Below are 10,852 nucleotides of genomic sequence, written 5' to 3'. Positions count from 1 at the left end.
CGGAGTATATCCTTACTCCTTCATCAGGTGAATGAATGATATGAGACAGATAACATATATATGTACATGTAAGAACAACAAAAGTAATAAGACAACAAAGATGCAGGCAAAACAATGGTATAAATGGAAGTCATCACTTAACAGTTAATTCTTATTAAGGTGTTAACGTGAAGTGATATAGGAAAATTGTAGCTCACTATGATTTTTGTTACAAGAAAATAACTCTTGGTCACGTCATAGTATGATGCTTTAGAACATGGGAAGACACTTGTTTATCCATCCAGCCTACACAGAAGTGATTGTAACAATAACAATGGCCCGCTAGCCCGTGGCTAGTAAAAATCCAGTCAGGCTTGTGCATTTTCATGGGGTCATTTTGTAAATATATCACACTCTCCGACTTGTTAAGTTATAACACACTTTTAAATCATGTAAGATTATGGCCTGATAAAAATGTTCATCATATCAGCAGCTTAATGATGAAACCCGTGTATACATTCAAATTTCGGGCTATTGAATTCAGGCATAGCTAGGATAGCAACATTTGGAAACTGTTTCGCACACTGGTGTGAAGCGCTGTCTGTCTGTCTGTCTCTCTCTCTCTGGCGAACTCCTTCCTTATCTTTGATTCACGTACACTTGGGGTTTAGCTACAAATATGTATATTTAAAGTAATAGTATTTTCACGTATGTATCCTCAGCTCCTGTCCACACAGGTCTATCAAGTATATACCTCATTTGTTTGGCCTAGTTTCATTTGCCATAATATTTAGTATTCCAAAACACGAACAAACTGACGCTTTTATTCCACCAGCGTTCCGATACCTGTTATGAACCTAAGGCTCACTATAGCTCGAATTTCTTAGGTTACAAATCAGAAAAAGTTACATATTCTTAGCCTGGAAGAAGAGCTTTGTGGACTCCCACGGACATTTTTAATAGACAGTAACATCATCAGTCAATATTGGCACTCAATGATTCTATGTGACGAGCGGGAGTGGGTTCTGGCTACAAATATGCTCAGTGCACGTAGAGACAAGTTTTGCCTCTGTACATCTCGCGAGAATCTCACAACTTAAACGTACATTTGTTTACGTTTCGACCTGTTCCGGTGACGTTTGCAATCGGTATTTTGACCTCTGCTCAAAATGGCGGCCATATTTCAACGCCAATATTTGCTGTTTCGAGGCTACCTGGTCAGCGACAATGGCCAAGGTTAGCAGGCTTATGGTCCCTCTCTTCGAGTTATGGGCACTGACAGTGACTCTTGTCCGTAGATCCGTTTGTTCCGTGTCCTTCCACGGGTAAACCCCAGTCTGCCGTTGAAAGCTTCTCTTGAGCCTGTCGTTGAGAGGAGGTCTCAAAACTGGTTACGTCGTTAAAACGGAATGGACTAACGGCGTAAAACGCGTATGCACTAAAGTGAGTAATTATTGTTTTACTCCGCTTTTAGCAATATTTCAGAAATATCACGGCGGGGGAAACCAGAAATGGGTTTCACACATTGTACCCATGCGGGGGTATGAACTAGAAATGTACGGATATGAAATACTGAAAAGCAACAAAGGCAACTCTTTTCACTCTAATCTGGTTGATCCCTGAATTGTCTGGTCCAGACTCGATTATTTACAGACCGCCGCCATATAACTGGAATATTGCTAAGTGCGGCGTAAAACTAAATTCACTCATGCACGCTAATCTGTCAAAGAAGAGATGCACAAAACATTCAAATACAAACATTAAGAGTGTATCGGTTTCTTCTGTATTTCACGTGTAGGGACACGATGCTCGTAAAGTGTCAGTTGATTGTTTTATGATGGTATCTTTAATTTGACCCATTACCCTATATTCTTTAAGAAACAATAACCGTTGCTTTTATTTCGATACACTCAGATACAGCTTATTTGCTGCTCGGACTTTTATCGGCCTTTGTTTTAAATGAAAAGTTTAAGCGCTTCGAACGTCCTATCACTATCAACGCTTAGCCTTTCAATCGAAAAACAAACAAAATGTGTTTTGAAACCGCCCCTGTCCGAAAGTAAACAATTATACCGTTCTCTTTTTTAGACGCATTACGTTGCAGGTCATGTTGACAAGGCATCAGCGTTGTCTATTTTGGGACAGCAAAAAAGACAATTGCCCTTTTTTACCAAAGAAAGAGCGCAACACGTGTTTGTGATTTGCATACCGCTATAATGCTAGATCATTACAAATGAACATGAAAGAACTACATTTGATCAGTAGGTGGTCTGGTTTATTTTAGAAACCAGGTGTGGTTCTTTGCGTCTAAAATAGGCTGCTGGTTACAAATGTAGTCTAATTCATGTTGCATGTGTATTTAATTCTTTTTATCTCAGGGAGGACATTGTCCTCTGTGTCAAGAAACAACCGAAGTATCTGCGAAAACCTTAGTGAGTAGGTGAGTTTAGTTTTACGCCGCACTCAGCAATATTCGAGCGGCGGCGGTCTGTAAATAATTGAGTCTGGAAAAGACAATCCATTGATCAACAGCATGAGCATCGGTCTAAGCAGTTGGAATACGATGACATGTGTCAACCAAGTCAGCGAGCCTGACCACCCAATCCCGTTAGTCGATTCTTACGACAAGCATGGGTTACTGAAGATCAATTCTAACACGGGTAAGTGGTAGGTAGTAGTAGTACAGTAGTAGTAGTAGTAGTAGTAGTAGTACAACGAGGTTATGCCGTGTACAGGGTCATCACATGACGTGTACAGTATTGTCACCATGACATATGTACAGAAGTTGAATAATAGTGAATGATGCTCTGTTAATTCCATAGGCTGTGGTATGATAACAACACATGATGATATGATAACAACACATGATATGATAACAACACACGATGATATGATAACAACACATGCTATGATAACAACACATGATGATATGATAACAACACATGATGATATAATAGCATGATATGATAACACATGATTTTGATTTGATAATTTGATATGCGACGTATACACTGGTACAGTATAGTCCTGCAATTTGGTATAAATAAAGACAAAACATTGCCAAACTTACGAAATATTGAATTTCAAAACCTACAATTCTATCATAATGTTGATAATGGCATTTAAACATATACATCATTAAAACGATGTAGCGCATATAATGTCTCATGGCGATAACGTGCTTCTTGGCACAAAATTATTTTGGGTTGGTTGGTCGAATTATAATCTTTTTCTTTTCGTTTTTCTACAAATTCCAACATTAATAGACCAATACATCACTTAAAGACTTCCCATGCGAGTCTTTACGTTGCTTCACAGAGCAGACTTTCTTATTCTTTAACAAAAGCGGGGCGGTGGGGTAGCCTACTAGTTAAAGCGTTCGCTCGTCACGCCGAAGACATGGGATATTGCGGGAATATTGCTAAAAGCGGCGTAAAACTAAACTCACTCACTCACTTCAATACAAGAGGTACTTTCAGGAACCTGGGATCCACATACAGCTTCAAACCTCGTTTGAAAATCGACTGAACGTCGGTGTGAAATTAATCTTAAATTGTGATAACATTGTAATATATAGTGTTCTTTTTTAATCCATATTTCAATGTAAATGTGATATGTGCGCAACTGGATGATCGAGATATGAAGAAAACTTGTGGAATTCCGCCATAAACTCTCTTGTAAATATGGCTAAAATCACACCTCATTACTTGTTGACAATTGTACTCACAGATAAAACATGATTTCTGTGAAATATACTTCCTCCATTGAACAACTGCCAAGCGAGAAACATGGAAAATATGCAGCATTAATACATTCTGTTAAGTGTAGACCGAATATGTGTGATTGTGGCCAACAGGTGTCCATACAGGAACCTATTATCTAGAAAATACCAATAACACTGGTAATGAATTCCTCCTTAAAGACTAATCTATTTACACGCAGTACCAAGTATATACCTGTTATTCACAGAGGGTATTTCTGTTAAATTGGTTCGCTGACGGTCGCGATGGGCACTCAACCCGTTGTTTAAATGTACATTACTTCGATGGCACGCACAGTTTGCCAGTTTGAAATATGTTATATCCTTTTGTGCTTAGTTAATCTATGTTATATCGCTATAAAATTATAGTAGCATGGTATAGATTATTGTCATTTCAACTTTCCCTTTCGTAATTGACGGAACTAAATTGGAACAGCTCTGTTGCAGCGTCTCTGTATAGAATTGAAACCGTCTAAAGCAAACCTCTGCCATATATAACTAAGCGCCCCACCCTCTGTGTGAAGAGTAGGGTAGGGTGGATTGGGGTTGGATAGGGGTTGGGGTGGGGTGGCTGTGTTTGTGAGGTGGAGGTACTGATGGCAGTGATGGAGGCAACGAAGCGGGATTTGATTCAGACGCCACAGTATAAACCAATGGTTACATACAAAATGCTTTACCGCTTTGTTACTTTAACGAACAAGGAATGTTGTTAACCTATGTACAGGCTCAGAATAAATTTGTTTTTCAGCTAAAGCAAGGAGCGTTCGGTCAAATACCCTAACCATTCCATGGGGACGTTTATGAATGGGCTGTCGGTGACATTTGAACATTGTAGAAATGTTACGTGCTTTTCCGCAATCTTGACATATTTCCTCCCGGAGTCCGGTATTTCCAAACTTTCACAATGACATTTTTGGTTTGAATGTGTCCACAAGGGGGCGCTACTCCACTCTGACATTTTGAAACAGTGTCACCGCTACTCGAAACGTGACCAAAGCCCGTCCTTCGTAGGAAGGGGCTAACAGCTAGTGCGCTCCAACTCGCGAACCTGTCAGCCGGTTTCTTCCGTTCCTGTACGTGCACTAATCACCTTGACGACAGTGGATGGTCCTCATACGTAGTTCATTCATACAATCCTACCGAGGAAGGCACGACCTCAGGTTTATTGCATCTTCACATCGGCTCAAAAACGGAACGAGCACGTTAGATAGTTACACATACTCATTTGTACGCTGTCAGACTGTGAGACGATGTATGTTTTTTTAGCGACCCCCAACTCTCCCCGACACTAACCTAAAAAAATAACTGCAAACTATAGGTTGTGGTTTCGTTTTAACTTTCCGAAGGTAGTTTTTATATAATCCGCTTCCTTTGACACAATGTCGGTCGTAATTTTGGAGTGAATGAGAGTGAGTGAGTTGGGTTTTACGCTGCTCTTAGTAATATTCCACCAATATCACGTCGGGACACACTAGAAATCATATAGGTATATAGACCCAACCCTAGTGCTATATACTGCGGTAGGGTCTGTGTATACCTACACAGGGGCGGATACAGGATTTTCGTTTGGAGGGTGGGGTGGGGTGCACCCCAATCCTCGGAACCCTGGGCATAAAACATGTAGTACATTTGGAACGCACCCCGCAACTGGATCCGCGCATGCCTATATGTCTTTCTAACGCTGTTTCTAACCGTGACACGCCCCTGTGCTAGAAATTGACTTCATACATTGTACCCGTGTAGGGAATCGAGCCCGGGTGTGACGACCGAACACCTTAACTACTAGGCTACCCCACCGACCCCCGTAATTTTGGAAACCGGGGAAGGATGGGAAGTCTTTAAGTGGTGTATTAGTCTATTAATGTTTGAATTTGTAGAAAAACGAAAAGAAAAAGATTATAATTCGACCAACCAACCCAAAAAATGTTGTGCCAGGAAGCACGTTACCGCCATGAGACATTATATGCGCTACATCTTTTTAATGATGTGTATGTTCAAATGCCATTATCAACACAAGATAAAATTGTAGTTTTTGAAATTCCATATTTCGTAAGATTGGCAATGTTTTGTCTTTATTTATACCAAACTGCAGGACTATACTGTACCAGTGTATACGTCGCATATCATCATGTGTTGTTATCATATCATCATGTGTTGTTATCATATCATCATGTGGTGTTATCATATCATCATGTGTTATCATATCATCACGTGTTGTTATCATATCATCATGTGTTATATAATCATCACGTGTTGTTATCATACCACAGCCTATGAAATTAACAGAGCATCATTCACTATTATTCAACTTCTGTACATATGTCATAGTGACAATACTGTACACGTCATGTGATGACCCTGTACACGGCATAACCTTCCACAACTACATGTACTACTACTACTACTACTACTACTACTACTACTACTACTACTACTACTACTACTACTACTACTACTACTACTACTACTACCCGTGTTAGAATTGATCTTCAGTAACCCATGCTTGTCGTAAGAATCGACTAACGGGATCGGGTGGTCAGGCTCGCTGACTTGGTTGACACATGTCATCGTATTCCAACTGCTTCGATCGATGCTCATGCTGTTGATCACTGGATTGTCTTTTCCAGACTCGATTAATTACAGATCGCCGCCATATAGCTGGAATATTGTTGAGTGTGGCGTAAAACTAAACTCACTCACTCACTCACTACCCTTGAAGATCCGGTATTGATCTTTAGCAATCTATCTACCGATTAACGAGATCGGGAGGTCAGACTTGCACGCAAGTGATCGTATCCCAGTTGCGTAGATTTAGACCGATGCTCATGATGTCAATCACTGGAATACATATATCTTGTCCAGACTCGATTATTATTTACATATAGCGGAAGCAACAAACAAACAACGAACTACTTCTGCTGCTGACAAGCAAATCCTCATCATCTATAATTGATTTTAAATCTCAGATAGGACTTAACCTGAAACTACGTTATAACGGTATTTGCTGCGTTCTCATAACACAATCACAACTGATTCATTTACATTTTGATGTCGCGGCATTCGTATCTTAAATATTATTTTATCCCCAATATTAAAACCGTCAATATTTGTAAACCGCTACAGGTAAACTCAGCTATGCGAAGGTCAGATTCCGTGACCTTGACCCTGCTTGTCAATAACGATATCAACATTATTGTTGATTGAAATTAACAAGTGTCATTAAGTCAATTTCTCTCTGCCGTAGGGCGCTAACACTGAATCGTTGAACAAACGCCTAAATATTTAGCTGTTCGATGACGCTAAAGGATTAAATTGAGAAGGTAAACAGAATAATATTGACATGTCTAATACCACTGGTTGAGTTGATCACATCTATGAGGTCACCCGTAAATGGACTTTAATCTCCCAGATGTCAACTGGAGGATGGAATCGCTGTGTTGTGCGGAAGGTGTGTTTGTACAATGCTTTATTGTAAAGGCATTAGCTTTAAGGAATCCAGAATAAACACCGTCTATGCGGGACCTTCAAGCAATAGCCTTGAGTATGGAAGCTAAAAACATGGCATCGTCCATTGACAACCGTGTGATAGGGTGGAGCAGATATCATATAAATAACTTATTGACAACCGTGTGATAGAGTGGAGAGAGAGAGAGAGAGAGAGAGAGAGAGAAGAGAGAGAGAGAGAGAGAGAGAGAGAGAGAGAGAGAGAGAGAGAGAGAGAGAGAGTTGAATGGTGACAGCATATCGGCGTATATGTATATGATTAGATAGATTATATAGATGTGTTCACACACACACAGAGAGTGGTGGGAAAGGAAGAGAGAAAGAGAGAGAGATAGACAGAGAGTGTTCAAGGGTGACAGGATATATGATTAGAGAGATTACTGGTATATCGATGTGTTCATGTGCATAGAAACGGGGATAGATTCATGAATGAGTGGATGGATAGTCCACAGAGAGGGAGGGAGAGTGAGAGAAAGATAGAGAGACAGACAGAGAGAGTGTTGAAGGGTGACAGGATATATGATTAGAGAGAGTACTAGTATATCGATGTGTTCATGTGCATAGAGAAAGAGCATCAAAAGGATGAATTTGCGAATACTGGTAAACTGATTCTTAAAATTGAGTTCTCTCTGTTCAGTTGAATGGCTATTGTTACAGTTGCTTCTGTGTGGGCTGGCTGGATACGTATATGTCTTCACATGTTCTAAAGCATCATGCTACGACCTATTTTGTTTTTTTAAATAGTCTGTTTGCAGTGAAAACGTACCTATGAATTTCTTTTTAAACAAAAAAGTAAATCAAATAACGTGAAATTAAGATTGCGAATCCTCATAATTTTACCTTGCCAAATGAACATTTAAATCTGAGAAATTTATTCAACTGAGGATAAAAGTTGTTTAACAAACGATCAAAGTTTCCAATCGCTATTATTGGTTTGTATTATAAGTGGGTATGCGCATTAAACGAAACACCAAGAACAACTGGGGTTGGTCTAAGTTAACGCTCATCACGTACTGCACGTGCATTTGTATCACTGTTCCAACTACTGCGCCTACCCCCTTGTATATAGGTGTAAAATATAAGATGCCTTACAAATCAAATCTGATTAACCAATTTCTCAGGTTACATAACTGGATAGAGCTAATTTTGTCTCGTAAAAGGAACCTGAAATGAGATATTTAAAATATAAAATATATGAATTAGAGACTCCGCAGACATATTTGACAGGGACTGAAAGCCAGTACGACGACATTCGTTCCTTGGAGAAGGTTTGCAGAAACACGTGGAGAACCATCAATAACAAACAATTGTTCGTAAAATACTTTCATTTCAAAGTCCACCATTTGTATTCATAGGTGTCGCTGTTTTATTTGAACGTGATCCCTTTGATATGTGACCTTCTGGCAATGAACGACCTTGTGCCCAGCGTACGAACTTGTCATTGCAAAGCCGAATGACGACATTGTCTCAAGCCGTGGCGAATCACGCTTAAGGGCGTGTGGATAACGACAGTGATCTCAGGCAGATAGAGGCTTCTTTAAATAAAGTATATCCATCTGATATCCTATAAACGCCATAGGGCGACAAGTCATGATCCGATGAATAATTTTAGATTTAATAGTGAAAATGGCGTTCTGATATGTTTTCGCCTGTTATATTGCCAGAAAGGGTGTGATGATGACCTACAGAGTGATACAGCTAAACCCCTGTAATCCGGACGACGGTTCTCAAATGTTCGGATTAACTCATCGTGGGTCAAGCGAGAGAGTGTTTGACACAGTCTTCAGCAGTGTTACAGCAACACCAGTACTGATGCAAATTGTCTTCACACAATAAATGCATACTTGTGGTAAATCAAATCGCTTGATGTACGGAGGCTGTAACCACTTTAGGCCACCGCATGACCTCTCACGGATTGGTTTCCTTAAGTTGCAAAAATACTTCCCAAACATTAAGTGTCCAAACTAGAGTCTCAAGACTAACATGAATGCGCTAATATTTCAACATCAGATTATTCGTACTCGTGTTTCTATTCTTTTTACAAACCAGCATTTGTTCCTTTCTTGGTGTGATGCTACAGACGCGACCTGAAAGACAGTGATTCCGTACTAAGGAGGTTTCCATGCATTGAGTGTTCAAGTATACACATAAACAAGGTATGCTCAAATGACAATTTGGTCATTAGTGAACACGGAGGAGTAACGTATGATCTTTTAATACTGATTAAATTTATGCTTCCGGTTAGTTTTGTGATGTCATTGTATCCTTGCTGCACTTTCACTTTGTAAAAATGTAGGAAGAAAACAGAACGTATGGCTTCGTTGCCTGTAATCAGAATATAAACGTCACATTGTAATTCATATCAGTCACATGTCGAGATCAAAATCATATAAGTGTCTTCTTTGTGTGCTGTATATCCGGTAGATGAAATATAGTTTCTTCCCAAAAGCAATCCCCAAAGTGTCGACTGTAATTGAGATGCACAGTACGATAGATGCACAGTACGATAGATGCACAGTACGATAGATGCACAGCACGATAGATGCACAGTACGATAGATGCACAGTACGATAGATGCACAGTACGATAGATGCACAGGACGATAGATGCACAGTACGATAGATGCACAGGACGATAGATGTACAGTACGATAGATGCACAGTACGATAGATGCACATGTGAGATGAAGAATAAGACTCAGTGACCAAAATGCACGTGGTGTGAGATGATGTTTTCCCCAAAGCGCCTGTTCCATGAGCTTCCACTATCAATGGTTTCGGGTTTTTTTGGATTTCAAAGGTACCCGACAAGTGGAGTACCAACGAAAGGCCAGACCATTTATGGTCAATACCAGACTAATCTCATTGGTCAACTGCATGAGAATTGCAAAAATAAGTCTTTGAAAACTCACTGAAGGCGTTTTGTTCTAAAAAGCATGACGGGCTTTACCACAAATCTTTTATAATTGGTTTCAATGCATGACTGAGGCCCCTTTGAACATCCTTTATATTAATCAGATTTGACAACTTGAAAATAGAACGGTTTTATTCAAACGCCGATGCCATTCTGCTATGGGGTCAGTGAGTGAGTGAGTTCAGTTTTACGCCGCCAGCAATATTACCACCAGGGGACACCAGAAATGGGCTTCACACATTGTACCCATGTGGGGAATCGAACCCGGGTCATTGGCGTGACCAGTGAACGCTTTAACCACTAGGCTAGCCCACCGCCAACGGTGTCAGAGGACGATAGTAGAATTCGGTCACAATGAAATGTTGCTTGTGCACCATCAGTTCCACCAGATGCAAGTTTGCTTCTAATACAATGGACGGTAGCATAACCTTTGGTGTTCGTCGTGTTATTGTCCAGAGCAGCTTAAAACCATACTCACTCGGATAACATGTACAAATGTTATCCCCAAAGAGGCCATCAAGTAGGAACGTGTTGCGCCGGAACAGTGAAGTAGCAAGCACCAATTCCCCCGTCTAATTACAAAATGAAACACGTTTGAGATCCTGAGTCAACAAGGTAAACCTTCCTGCTACAAACGTCTGGCTTTTCACATTTCTTCGCTGTCCCCGCTGACCATAGTCCGAGGGGTAATCCTGC

Source organism: Haliotis rubra, unplaced genomic scaffold (assembly GCF_003918875.1).
Source record: "Haliotis rubra isolate DU_JTF1 unplaced genomic scaffold, ASM391887v1 Scf602, whole genome shotgun sequence".
Lineage (NCBI taxonomy): Eukaryota > Metazoa > Mollusca > Gastropoda > Lepetellida > Haliotidae > Haliotis > Haliotis rubra.
This window is presented reverse-complemented; position numbering follows the sequence as displayed.